Source organism: Dendrobates tinctorius, unplaced genomic scaffold (genome assembly GCF_039654945.1).
Source record: "Dendrobates tinctorius isolate UK_male_01 unplaced genomic scaffold, ASM3965494v1 ptg000057l, whole genome shotgun sequence".
Classification (NCBI taxonomy): Eukaryota; Metazoa; Chordata; class Amphibia; order Anura; family Dendrobatidae; genus Dendrobates; species Dendrobates tinctorius.
In genome coordinates, this window is record NW_027361725.1 from 11,881,548 (window position 1) to 11,903,980 (window position 22,433).

Genomic DNA, 22,433 nt, shown 5'->3' on the forward strand with positions numbered 1-22,433 from the left:
CAAAAACATCAATGGCTGGATGAAAGATGCAGGAGTCTGTCTGGATCCCAGAAACTCACTCAGCTTTTATGCACACACACTGATTACAAGCAAACAGGTCACAGGTGAGGATGTTACCTTTTAAGCCAGTCAAACCCATTTGTGGCAACTTCTGTGCATTTTATCAGGCCAAAATCACCAGGGTATGTGATGTGAACTTTTGATCAGGGTCATTTGGATGTTTTGGGTTGTCATTATGATTTAGAAGTAGAAAACACAGTAATTTGACAATAAATGGCTTCACCCAACCACTAACCATGAGTGGAGAAAAAGTTTTGGTGTTATCATTCATATTCTCTGAAAAAAGCCCAAGAAAGCAAAACTTCTGCAGGGGTATGATAGATAGATAGATAGATAGATAGATACTGTAGATAGATAGATAGATAGATAGATAGATAGATAGATAGATAATATATATAAATGATAGATAGGTAATAGACAGATAGATAGATAGATAGATAGATAGATAGATAGATAAATAAATGCTGTGAGGTCGAAACGTTGACCACTTGGCGCTGGATTAAAGTCCACATTTTTCCTGTAACTGGAGTGCTGCATGATTTTTTCCTATTTATATTTTTACGTTGGACAACCGCATTATTCAGGACTATTGCACCCAAAATCTGTTCAAGTTTGTGCTGCTGTTTTCTCTATTTAGATAGATAGATAATAAATATATATATATATATATATATATATATATATATATATATGATAGACAGATAGATAGATAGATAGATAGATAGATAGATAGATAGATAGTGTGGAGTAAAGTTTCCCCTGTTAATCTGGTTCTAGACTTCCGCACTTCAAACATGTCGCCCGTTGAGGCAATAGTAGATATTCATATGTTGTAGAAGATGGAGACCCCGGTCAGATAGATAACACCATCCGCCCTTCGTTTCCTCTGCTCATAGCTGCTGTACTTTGTAGCACTTCATCTCTTCAGGGATAGTAAACCTTTGAAATGTTCATGGTTGTTCCCATGGGTTTAAAACTGGCTGAACGAAGTCTCATTGGCAATCTGCGCTTCCTGGGCTGTCAGCTAAAGTGCTCTTAAGTCTCTACCTTCCCTGACAAGAGCGGCACCCCACACAAACAAAATCTCCTGCAGTAAATGGTGTTTTCATCGCCATTCCACAGATAGAACTGACTGCTTTTTATTGTTACATCAAGAGAGGAGCAACATCCCTTCCCCTGGCAGTTCCTCAATAACTGACGGCCATTCCTTATGCCATTGGGCTCAAATATGTTTCTGAAGAATCGTTCTTGTGCCAAATCTTTACTATGTGTGTAACATAAAGATACATTCATTGTATGTTAATTATTACTAATATTAGTGATATCCAACAAAATACAATGTGGCAGTGATACCTCATACAACACAACGGGACTTTATTTTGGACTTTTGAGTGCTATGGTTCTTTGATTGCATTGTTTTGATTTATCAGTAAGGATGTCTTGTTAAAGGGATCGTCCACTTTTGGTGGCTTTTTTTTACTTAAATTAATGTACTTTGGGCTAAAAATATTTTTTTGCATTTGAGTTCCAGTAAGAAATTTTGAATCATTTCACTTTTACAGGCTTTTTGTTTTCTTGTACATTCAACTTTGATGTGGTCCTTGGTCATCTGTTGGTCATAAATGAACAGAAAGAAACTCAGAAAAAGACAGAAAAAGGAGTTACAAACTCTCATGTCAGACAACAGAATGAGCTCACTGACTGATTCTCAGTAAATTCATTGTGCAGCAAGCAATAGACAGACAGGGTAGCACAGCACCTACAGAAGGCAAATGGTGGATCATTTTTAATTAAAAAAAAATATTTATTATTACTAAATAATGCAGTAAAAAATAAAATTGTCCACAAAGGTGGAGATCTCTTTTTAAAGATAAATCCTATATATGAGAAATGTGGACATCATGGATGGAGATCTTGAACGCAACTGGGGGGAAAAAAGAACACAGCTCCAATACATGTTCCTCTTTGGGGAGTGTGGACTTCATATATAAGGATGTTGAATCAGAATCACCAAAAATTCAGCCACTATTTTACACAATGCAGAAAATTGCACCCAAAGACATACTTATAGAGAGTTAATATTTTGAGCCCCAATGGGGACAGTGATGATGATAATGTCTTTAAATCACTGTGGAATATGATGGCTCTGTGCAACTAAGGAAAATAAATCAGCCAGAGAAGGCTTACATGACCTCAATTGTCCCCGGGTTTCCCCATAATGGCATTACATCTCACAGCATAGCATAGCATATCATAGCCTGTATAAAAGCTGAGGAAAGTAATTCAGCAACCATTGGAGGTAAACCTGTTTAGTGAGAGGATTTCACAAACCACAGCTTATCCACAGAAATAGAAAAAAAAGGTAAAAAAAACCTCTGAATTAACAGTACTGTACAAATATTTTGTCGCAGTGAAGATCTTTTACCAAGCTTTTAACCGCAGACAAGGTTGCCAAGAGGAATTTTAGGGCCCCATGCTGGCAAAATTTTAGCCCCCCCTAGAGATTTCACAAGGCTCCACCCCAGCTCCACCTCCACCACTCGAACATTCCACAGTCCCACCACCCACTCTTGGAAATACTCCCCTTTGCACCACATCCTCACCAATCACACATTAAGGCTGTGTGCCCACAATGCAATTTTTAAGCGTTTTTGCCGCAATTTTCGGCGCGAAAACGCTGCGAAAACATTTAAAAATCTTGTACATGACGCATCCCATGCATTCCTATGGCATTCCGCACATGCTGTGCTAATGCTGCGCTTTTTTCCGCGGCGGAATCGCATCGCGGAAAAAATCGCAGCATGATCATTCTTTTGTGCGGAATCGCAAAGAATTGCCGCGATTCCGCACCCATAGGAATGCATGAGAATCGCTTACTTCCCGCATGTGGCTATGCCCACCATGCGGGAAGTTAAGCGTCTCATGTGCGGTTGGTTCCCACGGTGTGTAGGAGAGGAGACTGTCCTCCAGGCCCTGGGTACCATACCCCTGTAAAAAAAGAATAAAAAATAAAAAATCGGGGTATATTTACCTTCCGATGTCCCGCGCTGCATTCCCGGCCTAAGCGTTCCCAGTAATGCCTTGCGGCACGGTCCTGTGATGGCGTTACTCTAGCGGTCTCGTGAGATCACTATATCAACGCGAGACCAACGTCATCACAGGTCTCGCAAGGCATCGCTGGGAACGCTGAGGCCCGGGATGGGAGCACGGGACGTCGGAAGGTAAATATACCCCGATTTTTTATTTTTTAATTATTTTTTACATTCTTTCTTTTACTATTGAGGCCGCACAGGCGGCCTCAATAGTAAAAACCTGATCACACTTGTCAAACACTATGTTTGACGAGTGTGACCAACCTGCCAATCACTTTCCAAGCGATGCTTCAAATCGCTTGGAAAGTGCTTGAATATCGCACGTGAAAATCGCGGCAAAATCGCGAACATAATCGCGGGAAAATCGCGCGGGAAAAAAACGCGCGATTTCTGGGAAGGAGTCCGGTTTTCAGTGTCCGGATTTAAACACAACGTGGGCACATAGCCTTACAGTTTCCATGAAACACCAGATCACACATATAGCCAGCAGCTTTTGTTTGGCCAAAAGATTTTTTAAGCTGCCACCATGACAAGGTAGACTCTTTTTTGGCTGGTCCCCACTCCAATTTAACCTAATAAACATTTCTTAAAATATCCAATACACTATTTAGGCATATTTTTCTTTGAGGAAATGTGTTCCATACATTTTTTAAAATGAACAATAATACCACATACAAGGGACAAATACCATCACACCATTGCCGGACCACATATTATCACCACATAGTGACTTAATACCATATACAAGGGCCAAATATCACCACACTATAACTACACCACATACTACCACCACACAGTGACAGAATAATACCACATGCAAGGAACAAATACCAATACACCATGACCAGATCGCATATTACCACCACAGTGATAATGTGACCAAATACAACAATGCTGATCATTAATAAAAAAACACAATATTGATATTAATATAAGTGCCATTATATTCAGGAGCTCTGTATAAAGCTTATAGTGTAAGCGTACAGGTAATACAGCGATTGCCAGTGACATTTTACACAGGAGCTCTGTATATAATGTATAGTTTACTGGTAATACAGTGATCACCAGTGGCATTATACACAGGAGCTTTGTATTTAGTCAATAATGAAAAAGTTTCCAGCTTCCAAATATACAAAAATGTATTCAAGGCATAAGAACAAGGATAAACGGACATGCCCCATCATAGCGGAAAGACACAGCAATGCGTATCGAACAATATGTTCTTTTTCAAGCTTGAAAAAGAACATATTGTTCGATACGCGTTGCTGTGTCTTTCTGCTATGATGGGGCATGTCCGTTTATCCTTGTTCTTGTGCCTTGAATACATTTTTGTATATTTAGAAGCTGGAAACTTTTTCATTATTGATTTACTCCACGTGTGGCTTCACGAAGTATCCGAGCTTCCACGCACCACTACTAGCCAAGAAAGCAGGTCAGCTGGTTACCTTTATTTTTTGCACTTTGTATTTTGTGTCAGCGCACAGGTAATGGAATGATCACCGGTGACATTATACATAGGGGCTCTGTATATAGTGTATAGTGTACAGGTAATACAGGGATCATCAGTGACATTATACAAGGAGCTCTGTACTGTATATAGTGTCAGTGTACAGGTAATACAGTGATCACCAGTGACATTATACAAGGAGCTCTGTATATAGTGTCAGTGTACAGGTAATTCAGTGATCACTAGTGACATTATACACAGGAGCTCTGTATATAGTGTGCAGTGTACAGGTAATACAATGATCACCACTGACATTATACACAGGAGTACTGTATATAGTGTACAGGTAATGCAATGATCACTGGTGACATTATACACAGGAGCTCTACATATAGTGAACAGGTAATACAGTGATCACCAGTGACATTATACACAGGAGATCTGTATATAGTGTACAGGTAACACACTGACTCACCATCGACATTACTCACAAGAGCTCTGTATATAGTGTATAGAGTACAGGTAATACAGTGATCACCAGTGACATTATACACAAGAGCTCTGTATATAGTGTATAGTGTATGAATAATACAGTGATCACCAGTGACATTATACAAGGAGCTCTGTATATAGTTTATAGTGTACAGGTAATACAGTGATCACTAATGACTTTATACACCGGATATCAGTATATAGTGTCAGTGTACAGATAATACAGTGATCACAAATTACATAATACACTGGAGCTCTGTACACAGTATATACAGTGCCTTGCAAAAAAAGACCAAAACCATATTAAGGATAGAGAACCCATTAGGATGAAAATTGATTCCATAAAATACATACATATGTAGTCATGTATAATGAGTTTAACTTAATAGGATCAATAAGGACAATCGCATATAGCATGTAAGTTACCACAAGAAAAAATGAAGCGATCAAAAAAAGTCCGAAAGACTCAGTATTACAAAAAATAAAATTAAATCTTTATTGTAATGTGAACAGGAACAAGGAAACAGGGGGAAATTGAGTCAGAAATGACCATAGCAGCACAAAGGCAGACAACTGGGGCATACATGGGATGAATGGACCAAATAGGGATAAGGCATGACTAAAGCATAATTACAATATAATATTTGATAATGCATTGCGCCAAACCCAAATAGTAAAATACGACCAGACAGGTTAAATATGTGTAAACATTAACATTGTACACAATTAGACAATAGAAAAACTTTACCTGTTAGGACAGCAAGTAGAAGTCCACCCACGTATGTACCCCCCCATCGCACGTTTCGGCAAATGGCCTTTCTCAAGGCCCCTGTGGGCAAGAATTTCTGTCTCTCCATGTACAAAACTGATAGAGACATACCCCAAACGACTTGCAGCTGTAATTGCAGCAAAAGGTGGTGCAACAAAGTATTACGTTAAAGGGGCTGAATAATATTGCACACCCCACTTTTCAGTTTTTGAATTTCCACAAAAATTTAAAATAACCAATAAATTTCATTCAACTTCACAATTGTGTCCCACTTGTTGTTGATTCTTCACCAAAAATTTACATTTGGTATCTTTATGTTTGAAGTATGATATGTTGGAAAAGGTTGAAAAGTTCCAGGGAGCCAAATACATTCACAAGGCACTGTAGTGTAAAGTGTCAGTGAACAGGTAATACACTAACTCACAAGTGACGTCTCTAGCTGAAGTCCTTCATCTTTACTTTTCTTCTTCAACCAGCGCAGATGCCATAATTTCTTCAAGCCGGTACTCATCTCTGCATAAAGTAACACACAGTTATCTAGAGCCCTGCTTCCAGAGCAAATTCTTCAACCTCTACACTATGCAGCTCAATACAGATGTACACCCACCATTCCAAAGATAAATTGTAATCCACCATTGCTTTCCCACCAACTATAAATACCCACTTTTCCCACCTAATAAATATATAAATTAATTAACACCTGTACTCTTTCCTCAACGCCCCCACTCTGTACCTCCCACTCCCCCGATTCATTATATTTACACATCCCCCTCGGCCCCAATTCATTATGTCATGTCCTCACTCTTTCCCACATCCACCCTCAATTCATCATCATTTGCTCTCCCCCACACTCAATTCATCATCATTTACTCTCCCCCACCCCCAATTCATCATAATTTGTTGTTGCCCATCTCCCTATCTCAATTCATCATCATTTGCTCTCCATCCACCCTCAATTTATTATCATTTGCTGTACCATGCCCTCAATTCATCATAATTTTCTCTCCCCCACCCTCAATTCATCATCATTTGCTCTCACCCACCTTCAAATCATTATCTGCTCTATCCACTCTCAAATCATCATTTGCATTTCCCACCCACACCTTTAATTTATCATTTGCTGTCCCCATCCCCCACCCCAAATCATCATTATTTGTGCCCCCTACCTCAATACATCATTATTCACAGTATCCCACCTTCAGTTCATGATTTTTTGCTCCCCCTCCTCAATACATCATCATTCACTCTCCCTCATCTCTTACCCTCAATTCAACATCATTTGCTCCTCCAAGCTCATTTATTTCATTTTATTAAATGGGTCTTGCCCCCCCCCTCCTTACTTCTGTTCACCGGGCCCCATACAGCAGTAAGGGCAGTAAGGCCCTAATGGTGACCCTGCTCGCAGAGACATATAACAAGGTTTCATTGACATTATTAAAGTTGTGTGACAGAGCATGAAAAGGGATTGGATACAGTCCTTGGTGACCTCAGAGCAATAGGAGTACCTCCAATTTGAGGCAAATTGTTTTTGCGGCCGCAAAACCTTTCCTTTAAATTTTAGCCAAGCTTGCAAAACATCAAGACATTGGAAAATCTCTAAATTCTATGTTTCACCTGTAGAAATAATATGTAGGCAGATGACTCTTTTCTTTGATGATCCCATTTGGGCCCATGCATATGACCTATTGGGTCATACAGACGTCATAGAGGGGGGAATTGAATGGGACTAGGAGTCAGAGATTAGAGCTGCTAAAGGAGCCCACGGTATGTTGAACCATTTGTTTGAATATGTTAATCACATATGAGTCCCTACATACCATACAGTGGGGCAAAAAAGTATTTAGTCAGTCAGCAATAGTGCAAGTTCCACCACTTAAAAAGATGAGAGGCGTCTGTAATTTACATCATAGGTAGACCTCAACTATGGGAGACAAACTGAGAAAAAAAAATCCAGAAAATCACATTGTCTGTTTTTTTTTCATTTTATTTGCATATTATGGTGGAAAATAAGTATTTGGTCAGAAACAAGCAATCAAGATTTCTGGCTCTCACAGACCTGTAACTTCTTCTTTAAGAGTCTCCTCTTTCCTCCACTCATTACCTGTAGTAATGGCACCTGTTTAAACTTGTTATCAGTATAAAAAGACACCTGTGCACACCCTCAAACAGTCTGACTCCAAACTCCACTATGGTGAAGACCAAAGAGCTGTCAAAGGACACCAGAAACAAAATTGTAGCCCTGCACCAGGCTGGGAAGACTGAATCTGCAATAGCCAACCAGCTTGGAGTGAAGAAATCAACTGTGGGAGCAATAATTAGAAAATGGAAGACATACAAGACCACTGATAATCTCCCTCGATCTGGTGCTCCACGCAAAATCCCACCCCGTGGGGTCAGAATGATCACAAGAACTGTGAGCAAAAATCCCAGAACCACGCGGGGGGGACCTAGTGAATGAACTGCAGAGAGCTGGGACCAATGTAACAAGGCCTACCATAAGTAACACACTACGCCACCATGGACTCAGATCCTGCAGTGCCAGACGTGTCCCACTGCTTAAGCCTGTACATGTCCAGGCCCGTCTGAAGTTTGCTAGAGAGCATTTGGATGATCCAGAGGAGTTTTGGGAGAATGTCCTATGGTCTAATGAAACCAAACTGGAACTGTTTGGTAGAAACACAACTTGTCGTATTTGGAGGAAAAAGAATACTGAGTTGCATCCATCAAACACCATACCTACTGTAAAGCATGGTGGTGGAAACATCATGCTTTGGGGCTGTTTCTCTGCAAAGGGGCCAGGACGACTGATCCGGGTACATGAAAGAATGAATGGGGCCATGTATCGTGAGATTTCGAGTGCAAACCTCCTTCCATCAGCAAGGGCATTGAAGATGAAACGTGGCTGGGTCTTTCAACATGACAATGATCCAAAGCACACCGCCAGGGCAACGAAGGAGTGGCTTCGTAAGAAGCATTTCAAGGTCCTGGAGTGGCCTAGCCAGTCTCCAGATCTCAACCCTATAGAAAACCTTTGGAGGGAGTTGAAAGTCCGTGTTGCCAAGCGAAAAGCCAAAAACATCACTGCTCTAGAGGAGATCTGCATGGAGGAATGGGCCAGCATACCAACAACAGTGTGTGGCAACCTTGTGAAGACTTACAGAAAACGTTTGACCTCTGTCATTGCCAATAAAGGATATATCACAAAGTATTGAGATGAAATTTTGTTTCTGACCAAATACTTATTTTCCACCATAATATGCAAATAAAATGAAAAAAAACAGACAATGTGATTTTCTGGATTTTTTTTTCTCAGTTTGTCTCCCATAGTTGAGGTCTACCAATGATGTAAATTACAGACGCCTCTCATCTTTTTAAGTGGTGGAACTTGCACTATTGCTGACTGACTAAATACTTTTTTGCCCAACTGTATGTCCCAAAGGGGCATGTGGACCTCTTAGGTGGGGGATTTGAATGGCACTAGGAGTCATAGATTGGAATTGTAATGTCATTTATGGAAAATGTGAGGTTAGATGTGACTTTTCCTTGATTATCACAGTTGATCACAGGGGTTTTACAGGACCACTGTCATAATCCATGTTTGGATTGTGGCAGATCTGGCTCACATATAACCTTTTTTTCTTCAAGCCTCTGGCTTAATGCTAGTTTTGCCCCCCGGTGGCCGCTGGGGTTATTACAACCTTGGTTGCTGCTAATGGGTTGCCCCGGTGGCCGCTGGGGTTACTACATGTGTAAATTAGCCAGCAGGTGTTAACCCTCCCCTCCTTCCTATAAAAAGGTGTCAGGTACTCTGAATCACTGTTGGTGATATTGTTCATTTCCCAACCAACCTTGGAGGAGAGAGGAACTATTGGGAGCAGTGCTTTGCAGCTCATCCAGAGCTTTGGTGCATCAGCTGTTCAGTTGGAAGCTGTGTCCGGGTGCCATACTCTTTTGCCTCCGGAGCATTGGCACCAGAGAAAGCTAAGTTGTTTGTTTTTCACTGTTTGTTGTTTTCCCTAATGTTATATTAGTACAGCGGTGGGACCAGTGTCCGCACTAACCAGTTCCCTAGTAAGGGATAGGTGCAGGGCTAGTGAGGGATTCAGGTATCCTGGTCGGTGACATGTGAAGAGCCTGTTTAGGGAACGTTAGGAGTGTTCAGGGACACTGCCTCAGGGGAGTGCAGCAGGTCTCCACGTCCTCGTTCCCTATTGTAGGACCCACCGTTGTAACTGTGTCCCCGGTGTTCCCTTGTTTGTCTTGTTGTTTCAGTTACCGACCTGCGGGTTGCGTCACACAGGACAAGTCTACGCAACATTATCACCAACCCTTACCCATTATTTCCTGGTTAGCCATGATCCAAATACAGGCCTTTGCCCAACTGCTTCAGCCCCTCACTGATGAGCTTAGGGTGCTGCGTGGTGACGTGGTGCAGCAAATGCAGCTGTTGGTGGGTTTTGGGGGCTTGGTTCAGGAGCAGGCTCAACCAGAACCCAGAGTATCTCTCCCTGACAGGTTTTCTGGAGGGAGAGACAAATTCTTGATTTTTCAGGAGGCCTGCAAGTTATACTTCAGGCTCCGTCCTCATTCATCAGGGAGTGAGGAACAACGGGTGGGAATCATTATGTCCCTTCTTAAGGGGGATCCCCAATCCTGGGCCTTCTCCCTGCCGGTCGATTCACCATCCTTACGATCTGTGGACGAGTTCTTTGCGGCATTGGCAATAGTGTATGCGGATCCTGATAGCGTCTGCCTGGTGGAAACCCAACTCTGTAGGATCAAGCAGGGAGCCCAGCTTGCTGAGGAGTACTGCTCAGAGTTCAGGAGGTGGGCCACTGACATGCAATGGAATGAGCAGAACCAGAAAAAGAATAATCCCTAAAAATTAACTTTTAATTCAATCACTAAAAAGCATAATACAGTAAAATTACCTCAATACATAGGGAGGTAGATAAATAGATAGAGGGTCAGGTAACCAAATGGTTCAATAATTCACAGACATTAAGGGCCAAAAACTACTTCGCCTTAGTATGCCCTACCAAGACCCTTCCTGACCGCGGAGGTTGGCACCCTAGTTGTTGATGATGTGGCGCCCCCGCTCAATGTCGGCGTCCCTAGTAACGCCCTAGACCTCCCTAGGTTGTATGTAGTATGTATGTAGTATGTATGTTGTATGTAGTATGTATGTTTGTGGGGTTTTTTTTACATTAAACACATTAGCCGGATGATGGGACTACTACTGTCCCATCATTGGCTAATGTGTCAATCACTGTCATTGTAGCAGGCATAGCCCGATGGGACTTGTAGTCCCATCAGAAGATGCCTGCACACAGACACAAAGACCCCCAGCAGGCCCGCACAGACCCCCGGCAGCCCGCACAGACCCCCGGCAGCCCGCACAGACCCCCGGCAGGCTCATACAGACCCCCGGCAGGCCCGCACAGACCCCCCACAGTCACGCACAGACCCCGACCACGCACACAGACACGCAGTCTCCTCCCACGCACCGCCCACACTCCATTATAATGCATCATGATGACATCATTTCAGCATGCCTAACAAGATGTGCCCACACTTCTTAGGATCCTCAACTGGCTCATTGCATTATGGGAACTTCCGATTCCGATATTCGATATTGTAAAAATATCGGAACTCAGTATCGGAACTCCGATACCGCGAATATCGGCCGATACCCGATATTTGCAGTATCGGAATGCTCAACACTACTTACAGTTATTGTTATGTTCTTTAAAAGGACGTAGATCTGGGGATTTATTCTGACAGAATTTTATAGGCTGAACTGGATGGACTATTGTCTTTTTTCGGCCTTACTAACTATGTTACTATGTTACTATATATCAAATAAGATTTATTGTCTCATTTCAAGGTTTGTGTAGGTCTTTGGGTGGAGGGACCTAACTTAAATGGAAGCTATTATCAGAAAATGACCTATTGTTTAAATCAAATTTTGTATTATATGCATTTAAAAAAAGGATTTTTTTATGTACAGTATACAGCTCGGGCAAAAATTAAGAGACCACTGCAAAATTTTCATTTTGTCTGATTTTTCTCTTGCTCTTTTATTCTATAAACTACTGACAACATGTCTTCGAATTTCCAAGCATTTTGTATTTATTTTCAGAAAATGAGAAATGGTCAAAATAACAAAAAAATGCAGTGCTTGCAGACCTCAAATAATGCTAAGAAACAAGTTCATAATCATTTAGAAACAACAATACTAATATTTTAACTCAGCAAGAGTTCAGAAATCAATATTTTGTGGAATAACCATGATTTTTAATCACAGCTTTCATGCGTCTTGGCATGCTTTCCACCAGCCTTTCACACTGCTTTTGGGTGACCTTATGCCACTCCTGGTACAAAAATGTAAGCAGTTCTTCTTTGTTTGATGGCTTGTGACTATCCATCTTCCTCTTGATTACATAACAGAGGTCTTCAATGGGGTTCAGGGCTGAAGAATGGGCTGCCCATGACAGGGATTTGATGCGGTGGTCCTTCATCCACACATTGATTGCGCCATGCCACACAGCTAGGACATTGTCCTGTTGGAAAAAACAGTCCTCAGAGAACATTGCCTGAGCAGAAGGAATCAACTGCTTTTTTCCAGGATAACCTTGTATGTGGCTTGATTCATACGTCCTTCGCAAAGATTAACCTGCCCAATTCCAGCCTTGCTGAAGCATCTCCAGATCATCACCGATCTTCCCTCAAATTTCACAGTGGGTGAAAGACACTGTGGCTTGTACACCTCTCCAGGTCTCCATCTAACCATTAGATGACGAGGTGTTGGGGAAAGCTGAAAATTAGACTCTTCAGAGAAGAATACCTAACTCCAGTCCTCTATGGTCCAATCCTTATGATCTTTGGCAAACTTCAGCCTGGCTCTCCTTTGCTTCTCATTAATGAAAGGCTTTTTTCTAGCTTTTCATGACTAGAGCCCTGCCTCTAGGAGCCTGTTACGAACTGTTCTAGCCATGCATTTCACCCCAGCTGCCATTTGCCATTCCTTTTGTAGGTCACTTGATGTCATCCTGTGGTTGCTGAGTGACATTCGAATAAGATGTCGGTCAGTGGAGAGTCGTTTTCTCCCTCTACCGGTCTGTAGCTTCGTTGTCCCCAATGTCTGCTGCTTGACCTTGCTGTAATGGACTGCCGTTTTAGAAATTTTAAGGATGGAGGCAACATGACGCTCATTGTATCCCTCTGCTAGTAAAGCCAGAATTGAGCCCTTCTTTTCCTGACTCAAGACTTTTCTATTCAACTTCTTTTGCATGGTTAAAAGTTATTTTTTCACTCCTATTACTTTTGGGATATTACTAGCACTTGTTTTGCCATCCAGCTTGTCCTATTGCAAGAGGATTGTGAACACCACAGCAGGGTTTTTTATACTATCCTTTGATAAATAAGATTTGGTTCAGGTGATCACCTATTCAGAAGCACATTAAGTAGAATGTGTTCTCTGGTTGGAATTCACCTGATGCTGGAATGGAATGGCTGTCAGACATGTAGAGAAGCTGATTTTTATAAAACTGTGCAGTGGTCTTACTTTTTGCCAGAGCTGTATATCTTAAAAATATAGTAATCTTGCAATTTTCACACTGGCGACTGGGTCACTTTTATGCTTCCTGTCCTTTCAGGAAGAGCCTTCAGCAGATGCCTTATCAGTAGAGGCAGGGTTATAATGACAGATGACACCTCTATATACAGATGATAACACAGGATCCACCATTCACAATAGGTGATGTTACAGCTCACCTCCTCCTGTACAATGACTGATTACACCTCTATATACAGATGATAACACAGGATCCACAATTCACAATAGGTGATGTCACAGCTCACTTCCTCCCCCTCTTGTATAATGACTTATCACACCTCTATATACAGTAGATTACACAAGATCCATCAATCACATATCAGAACTCATCTCCTGTACAATGATTAATAACACCTATATACACAACTGATAACCACCATTTACCAAATGTGATGTCACAACTCACCTCCCCCCTCCCTCCACAATTTCACATGCTCATTATATGTTTCAATACAAAAGATAGGTTTGGATCTAACACTTGTGGCTATGTACCTGTGTTGTTTCCTGAATCGAAAGTAAGTATTTAAAAAAGCCCCAATGGCGCGTGTTAAATTGCAATAATTTTATTCTTTATGTAAAAAATATTTTTGTTTCCAATCACTTTTAACCTCTTAACCCCAGGAGGTATTTTTGTTTTTGCTTTTTCATTCTTTGCTCCCCTACTTCTCAGAGCCATAACTTTTTAGTTTCAATATGGCCATGTGCGAGCTTGTTTTTTGCAAAAAAATGCAATCCCACAACTTTTTTTTAATCATGTTCACTAAATGCTAAAATTGGCCTGTCATTATGATTCTCCAGGTCATTACGAGTTCACAGACACCAAACATGTAAAGGTTCTTTTTTATCTAATTGGTGAAAAAAAATATCTAAAGTTTGTTTTAAAAAAAAAGGGCAATTTTCCAATACCTGTAGCGTCGCTATTTTTCGTGAACTTGGGTCTGATGAGGGCTTATGTTTTGTGTGCCGAGCTGACGTTTTTAATGATACCATTTTGGTGTAGATACGTTTATTTTGATCGCCCGTTATTGCGTTTTAATTCAATGTTTTGGCGACCAAAAAATGTAATTCTGGCATTTTGACTTTTTTTTAACGTTGCGCCGTTTAGCGATCAGGTTTTTTTTTTATATTGATAGATTGGGTGATTCTGAACTAGGAGATACTAAATATGTGTATGTTTGAATTTTTTATTGTTTTATTTTGAATGGGACAAAAGTGGGGTGATTTGAACTTTTATATTTTTTAATTTTTTTTAAATATTTTTAAAAACATTTTTTTTTACTTTTGGCATGCTTCAATAGCCTCCATGGGAGACTAGAAGCTGCCATAACCCGATCGGCTCTGCTGCATACAGGCGATGATCAGATCGCTTGTGGCCTGTGTGTAGCAGATCACTTGCTATGAATGCCGTCCACCGGGCGACGCTCATAGCTATCCGGAAGTGACAACCATAGAGGTCTGCTATAGACCTCTGGTTGTCATGCAGACCCATCGATAACCCACAATCACGTGACTGGGTCACAGATGGGTGGGATTTCTGGTGTGCTTGCTGGAAACACGAGTTAAGGCCCTTTTACATTTAGCGATGCACCAGCGATCCAACCAGCGATCCGACCCGGTCAGGATCGCTGGTGCATCGCTAAATGATCGCTAGTGAGCTTTCATACAGAAAGATCTCACAGCGAAGCAGCAGCGACGCAGCGCACGATACTTACCATTCACACACAGCGATCCTGCGTCCTCCCGCCCGCATCCAGCGTCGCTCGTCGTCACAGCAGGAAGTCTCAGCAGGAAGCGCCCGACGAGAAATGGAGCCGGACATTCTCGCGCGATCAGCGATGGACAGCGGGGGAGCCGGTCGCTGGTAAGTATCACACATAGCGATATCGCTAGTAATATCGCTATAACGTCACAAAACCAGTGACGTTTTAGCGATATTGCTAGCGATATTGCTTAGTGTAAAACCCCCTTTAAATGCCGCTGTCAGAGATTGACAGTAGCATTTAACTAGTTAACAGCCACGGGTGGATTGCGATTTTATCCATGGCTGTTAACGGCACATGTCAGCTGTTCAAAACAGCTAACATGTGCCGGAAAAGATGTGGGCTCAGCGCCGGAGCCCACATCAAAGGGACGGAGTCTGACATTGGCGTATTATTATTCCCGATGACAGAAAGGGGTTAAAAATTAAATTTAACTCCTACTTTTCCTAATAGGTAATTTTCTGATAATAAGTTCCCTTTAAGCTGTTATACTAATCAGATACTTATATTGGCATCTGACCAAGGTCAGCAATCAAATGTGATGTCTACTTTTTTTAGCCTGGAGTTAAGTGGTTCCGAGGTGCATAAGGTGGCATGATCCTAATTCTATGAGCCATAAGATGCCCCCAGATTTTGAGTATTTCTTCAATTTCCTTTTTTTTGGAAATACTCTTAAATCTTCTAAAATGTCTTGTTGGTGGGAAAATTTGGTATACACTTGGAAGCGAAAGATCCTGATAAATTGTTACCTTCACCCTCAGCATAAATGACCTCTTTCTAGAGCTTATTATAAATGCATAAAGGTACACAATATAATTTTTTACAAACAGAATTTGCCAAAAATAAGTCATCTCCTAATTGAGACCTTGTCCTGTCGAACGAGCGGATGTCCCTGGACTGATATTTGAAAACTCCTCAAAGTAGATGTCAATAGACAGACTTGTCATCACCAAAATTAAAGTCTCACTCGAATCAAAATTTTTATCCACTTAATATATTACAATCATCATATTGTATAGATAGCACTGTGTACTTACAGTTGCTTATTTTACCCTTCTACCCAGTTCATTATTCTCTTTTTCTATTAGGGTTATGACATCACGTGATTAAAAACTCAAGTGTTGAATCCTTCTAAGCTCTATATAGAAATAGGAAGTCTTTTTTCCCTGCATGAGTGATCATTAGAACTACAATTCTACATCACTGCTAAGTCCCTGGCAGGGGGGAGGAGTGGCGCTGCTGGGACAGGGGTTGAAGAGGAGTTGGGACTGGTTGTCAGGGACTTTGCAGTGATGTAGAATTGTAGTTCTGATGATGACTCATGCAAGGAAAATAGATTCAGCGCATCAGTGTTTAATCATGGGATGTTATTGACCTAATGAAAAAGAATTAACTGGGTTAAAGGACAAAATGAGCTATATAACATGATTACAATATATTAAGAGGTTAAAAACTTGGATGGGCGGAGGAGGAGTGCTTCTTTAAATGAACAAGTGAATCCACATACAGATTGTACATGAGACTCTCTCCATTCAAGTCTTCGAGACCTTTTCCGTAGCTCTCACAGACATTGGCGGAGTATACAAAGTGCAGTTGTCTCTCCGTTTGATGTGGAAAATAGCTGTTTTCCATAGCTATAGCTGTCAGACATAAATATTAGTTTAAAAAAATATATATATATATTATATAAATGTATATTTTCTAGAAAAAAATAACAATAATAATTATATGGCCAATCAAAACAGAACAAAAAAATACCCTTGACTAAAAATGAATATTCATTTCATTACATATCTATTTTGACCCATAATATAAACTTTTCCCAATTGTTATTTTTTTCTTTTTTAAATAAATTTGTCAAATTGTAAACAGTAATACCAATTAGCCATCAGCGTTAAATTAAATGTAAATTTAATAAATTAATTTAAATTCACATTGAATTATAAAAAACAAACAGATGGCCAATTTTTGTTTTCTCTAACCCCGTCTGTACATAGAGTCGCGTTCCAGTCTTTGAATAAATGTTGGAATTGTGGTAATTAAACAGGCGCGGAGTGCAGCAGTGTTCCTCCGCAGAGTGATAATGCTTTTGAAAGCGTTGTGTAAACTCAGGGGATTTTTTAATCTTTTTTGCCTGTAAGCCTGGAATCACTGGTTAGAAAAGTTTTATAGCGTCCAAGCCGCATAGTGCTGATGCTATCACAAAATAGATTTTATCTCTTGCTGCTTACAGGGAAAGAGAAAAGCCAACTAGTTTGTAACACTAAAATCAAACATTGTACCTGAACTAATGCTGATTTCGATACAAGTGAATCATTTTAATTGTGCCATAAAAATACTGCGAGAGTGTAGCTTTCAGGCAGAAATGGAAATGTACCAGAGCGATGTTCTGTTATGTGGCGGATGCGCTTTTTTATCTTGGAATATCTACAAGATGTTTCTCTGGAGAAATTATTTATAAGTGCAAGTTGTGAAGATAACAAAGACAGCGCTAGAAAAAAAAGTCAAAGACAAAATCATGTTAACATTTGGGTAGATGAGGGACGTCGGGACGATGTCGAGATGGGCACCTAGAATTGGGCTTGTTTTTCACGCTGTCTGTATTTTTTTGCTAACGTTTTCGAGCAAGGAATAGGCAAAAAAAAATCTTTATAGCATCACCTATCGATGATAAAATACTGAATTACAGAGAATAATTAATGCCTACATATGAGTACCAAAAGGTGTTCAAAAAAGCACTCACACATATAAAATACAGAACAATAGATAGGGCGTTTTGCACCTTAAGCGAAACACGCGTCGAGGTATTGGTCATCGTCTCCAAACTACTCATATTATGGGTAATCTGAGACATATCTGTTTCAGATACTTTTGTATGTCTGTGCCCTTCCTTACATGTATGACCATCACGCTGTGGATATATTTATTAGAGCCGATTGTAATTGTTACATCTGTATCTGTGTATAATGCTTTTTATGGGGTCCTTCCTCTTGTTTGCTTGATCCTCTTTTTAAAACCTCATGTTTTGTACTACATATATATTTTAATTGCGTTCATTAAAATTGTTTTGTATTTTATATGTTTGACTGGTTCATATTTTGGTTGGAGTAATCCACATTGCAAGACTAAATGACTAAAGACACCCGTCTGAAACGCGTTTCCTAGCTATAGTCGGCATTGGAATTGCGACTTTTTAATTATATCCATTAGAAGAGTGTTTTTAATAAAGATAGAATTGATTTTCTGCCAACTTTTTCCATGGCGTGCCAGATATTTTGAGTCTACTGACGCCCTTCTGAATACGAGGAGAGGTTTTTAGTAGCAGTAAACCCCATTAACTCTGATTCTGGAGAATGTAGTAAAACAATCGTAACTTTTTTTTTCTTAAGGCCCCGTTACAAGCTTAAATGTCCCAGCTATCCCACCAACGTGGATGGGATCGCTGGGACGTACTTAGCTGATCACTGGTGAGCTGTCACATAGGCAGACTCAACAGCGATCAGGACCAGCTGTTACCCGCTTAGTTACCCGCTGTTTACCCTGGATACCCGATCAGGACCAGCGAGCATGCTGGTATCCAGAGTAAACAGCGGGTAACTAAGTGCGGTGCTTAGTTACCTGCTGTTTACCCTGGATACCAGCTCCCAGCATCTGCTGTATGGCTCTGGAAGGTCGCTGATCGTTGGTCTCTCGCTGTCACACGCAGTGATGTGTGCTGCCCAGTGGGAGACCAACAATAGATTTATGGCCCAGACCATTAGGCAACAATTAATGATCAGCCAACTGATCGTTGATCGTTGCTACCTGTCAAACGCAACAATGTCGTTTCAACATCGCTGCAACGTCACCAAACTGGTGATGTTGCAACGATATCGTTCACAATATCGTTGCGTGTAACGGGGCCCTTACAATTCAAAAACTCTCGTGTGTAAACAAAACAAAAAGTGAAAAAAAATATAGGAGATTTTTCACGCGGTGAGAAAAGCTTATTTTATTTTACTGTAAACACATCTAAACAAATATGTGATTCAGTTTGAAGACAAATTAAATGGAGTGGTCTTGTTGCGAGACTGTGTCGTAGCACAATTAGTGTGAGAAAATTTCTCATGTTTTTTTTTTCTGCCTTCCATTCAGTGGGGCTTAATTAGAAATGTAGTGAGAAAGCCATTAAAAAGTCCCTAATTTCCATCCCCTCTAGCCCACACAATCTTTAATTAAACACAATAACCAGGCGAGCATATCTTATCTTTACAGAAATTTTTCGAAGAGTTTTTCATTTTTTTTTATTTTTTTTTTTTACCAGTTTGTTCTAAACCAGTATTTATTAGAATGCAAATTGAAAGTCAATTGAAAAACAAACTGTATTTTACAACTGTGACCATGAATCTGTAAAAGATTAAACCACAAAGGACAGAATTAATTAAGAGAATGCCTCCAAAGCAGTAACGGCCTAACGGGCTCTTCTTCTCAAAATTTGTATTTTCTGTCCAGATGGAGTTAATTAATTTTTAACATGTAAATGGCCCAGGGTTTTCTTGCTGAATGTTATTCCACTGATCTAATCTGACTAGGCGGCGTGGATTTTACATTGCGATACCGCCTGCTTGTCATTTATGACCTTTTCTATTTAATTAAAAAACATGCCAATTGATCTTATTATAACTTTTTAGATGAAGTGGGGCGTGGTAATGAAGCACTTTATGATTTGTCTGTATGATTTATGACTACAATATTAAATATAAAGATTATTATTATTATTATTATTATTATGCATTTATATAGTGCCATTTATTCAATGGCACTTTACATGTCAAAAGGGGAATTATAGACAAGTGTAATATATACAAGAATAATAAACAAGTGTAAGACAAGGGACGCACTAGTACATAAGGAGAGGGGACCCTGCCCGCGAGGGCTCACAGTCTACAGGGATGGGTGAGGATACAGTAGGAGGGGGTAGAGCAGGTCGTGCGGTGGTTCAGTAGACCGATGATCATTGCAGACTGTAGGCTTGTCGGAAAAGGTGGGTCTTCAGGTTCTTCTTTAAGGTTTCCTTTGATGGTGAGAGTCTGATGTGTTGCGGCAGGGAGTTCCAGAGTATGGGGGAAGCACGGGAGAAGTCTTTTATGCGGTTGTGGGAGGAGGAGATAAGGGGGGAGTAGAGAAGGAGATCTTGAGATGATCGAAGGTTGCGTGCGGGTAGGTACCTAGAGACCATGTCACAGATGTATGGAGGAGACAGGTTGTGGATGGCTTTGTATGTCATGGTTAAGGTTTTGAATTGGATCCTCTGGGCGATAGGAAACCAGTGAAGGGCCTGGCATAGGGGGGAGGCTGGGGAGTAGCGGGGAGACAGGTGGATTAGTCGGGCAGCAGAGTGTAGGATGGACTGGAGCGGTGCCAGTGTGCTAGAGGGGAGGCCAGAGAGTAGGAGGTTGCAGTAGTCGAGGTGGGAGATGATAAGAGCGTGCACTAGTGTTTTTGTCGTTTCGTTGTTGAGGAATGAGCGGATCCGGGAAATATTTTTGAGCTTTAGGCGGCAGGAGGAGGCGAGGGCTAGGATATGTGGTTTGAAAGAGAGTGCAGAGTCGAGGATCACCCCAAGGCACCGAGCGTGCGGGACTGGGGAAAGAGAGCAGCCGTTGACATTGATGGATAGGTCTGGTGGAGGGGTAGAGTGAGATGGGGAAGATGATAAATTCTGTTTTGTCCATGTTCAGTTTGAGAAAGTGAGCAGAGAAGAAGGCTGAGATAGCAGACAGACATTGTGGGATTTCAGTCAGTAAGGAGGCGAGGTCGGGTCCAGATAGGTAGATCTGCATGTCATCGGCGTAGAGGTGATACTGCAAACCGTGGGATTCTATGAGCTGTCCCAAGCTGAAGGTATAGATGGAGAATAGTAGGGGTCCTAGGACAGAGCCTTGGGGAACACCGACAGACAGGGGGCGAGGTGAGGAGGTGGTGTGTTAGAGAGAGACAGTAAATGTTCGGTCCGTTAGGTATGATGAGATCCAGGATAGGGCCAAGTCTGTGATGCCAAGAGATGAGAGAATCTGTAGCAGGAGGGAATGGTCTACAGTGTTGAAGGCAGAGGACAGGTCCAGGAGAAGGAGGACAGAGTAGTGTCGCTTGCTCTTGGTGGTTAGTAAGTCGTTAGTGACTTTAGTTAAGGCAGTTTCAGTTGAGTGATGCGGTCGGAAGCCAGATTGTAACTGGTCAAAGAGGGAACAGGAGGAGAGGTGGGAGGACAGTTCAAGATATACATGCTGTTCCAGTAGTTTTGAGGCATAAGGGAGAAGAGATATTGGGCGATAGTTAGACACAGAGGATGGGTAAAGGGAGAGCTTTTTGAGGATGGGTGTGATTGAGGCATGTTTGAAGGATGAGATAAAGACACCATTTGTAAGTGAAAGGTTGAAAAGGTGTGTTAGAGATGGGATGAGGACTGTGGCCAAGTTAGGGATGAGGTGGGACGGGAGTGGGTCGAGGGCACAAGTGGTGAGGTGTGATCTTGACAGAAGGGTGGAGAGCTGATCTTCTGTCATGGTGGAGAAGCTGGCTTTTGCAGAACAGGGCTGAGCGGCTAAGAGGGGCTTTGGGGGCTGCGGGCCAAAGTTTTGTCTGATCATGTCGATCTTCTGCTTAAAGAAGGAGGCAAAGTCTTCAGCAGAGATAGCAGCTTGTTTTCTCTCCCCGTCGAACAGAATAGTTGAAAATGGCCATACAAGGACTCATTAAGAATTTTGTGTTATTGATTAGCCGTGGTTATAAAAAAATTGCCTTGTTAATGATACTTCATTAAGTAGGGTTAATCCATGGTGAATCATTTTCTGGCATTAAGATTATATTAAATTCATTTTGTCTCAGTAGGAATCATTTGAAAGAAGTGAGCCTTTTGAGCCTCCTGAATCATTTGCATAATTTTGGGCGCTTTTTTACATTTTTGATGGTTTTAACTCTAAAGTGGTAGTGATCTTAATTCGATCGAAAGGCTCTAGTTTTTACTTTCTTAGTTATTTATTTTCTATTCCTTTTTTTCTCTGCTTGTTTCTTCTTCCTGCTCGATGTAAGCCGTTGGCTCTTTTGTTCAAGTTAGCTTGTGAATAAAAGATTTTGAGAGTACTTGATCAAGACAATTTGAGAGTAAGAGCCCGATTCATCAAGACCGCCGTTGTTCACTTGGGGCGTGCGGGAG

The 22,433-nt window shown here is 41.2% G+C and overlaps 1 protein-coding gene across 2 annotated transcripts in view; it reads left to right on the plus strand.

The window, feature by feature from the left end:
- Positions 1 to 22,433, plus strand: part of MDGA2 (MAM domain containing glycosylphosphatidylinositol anchor 2) — a 1,066,479-nt gene that overhangs the window by 187,229 nt on the left and 856,817 nt on the right. The window lies entirely within an intron of this gene.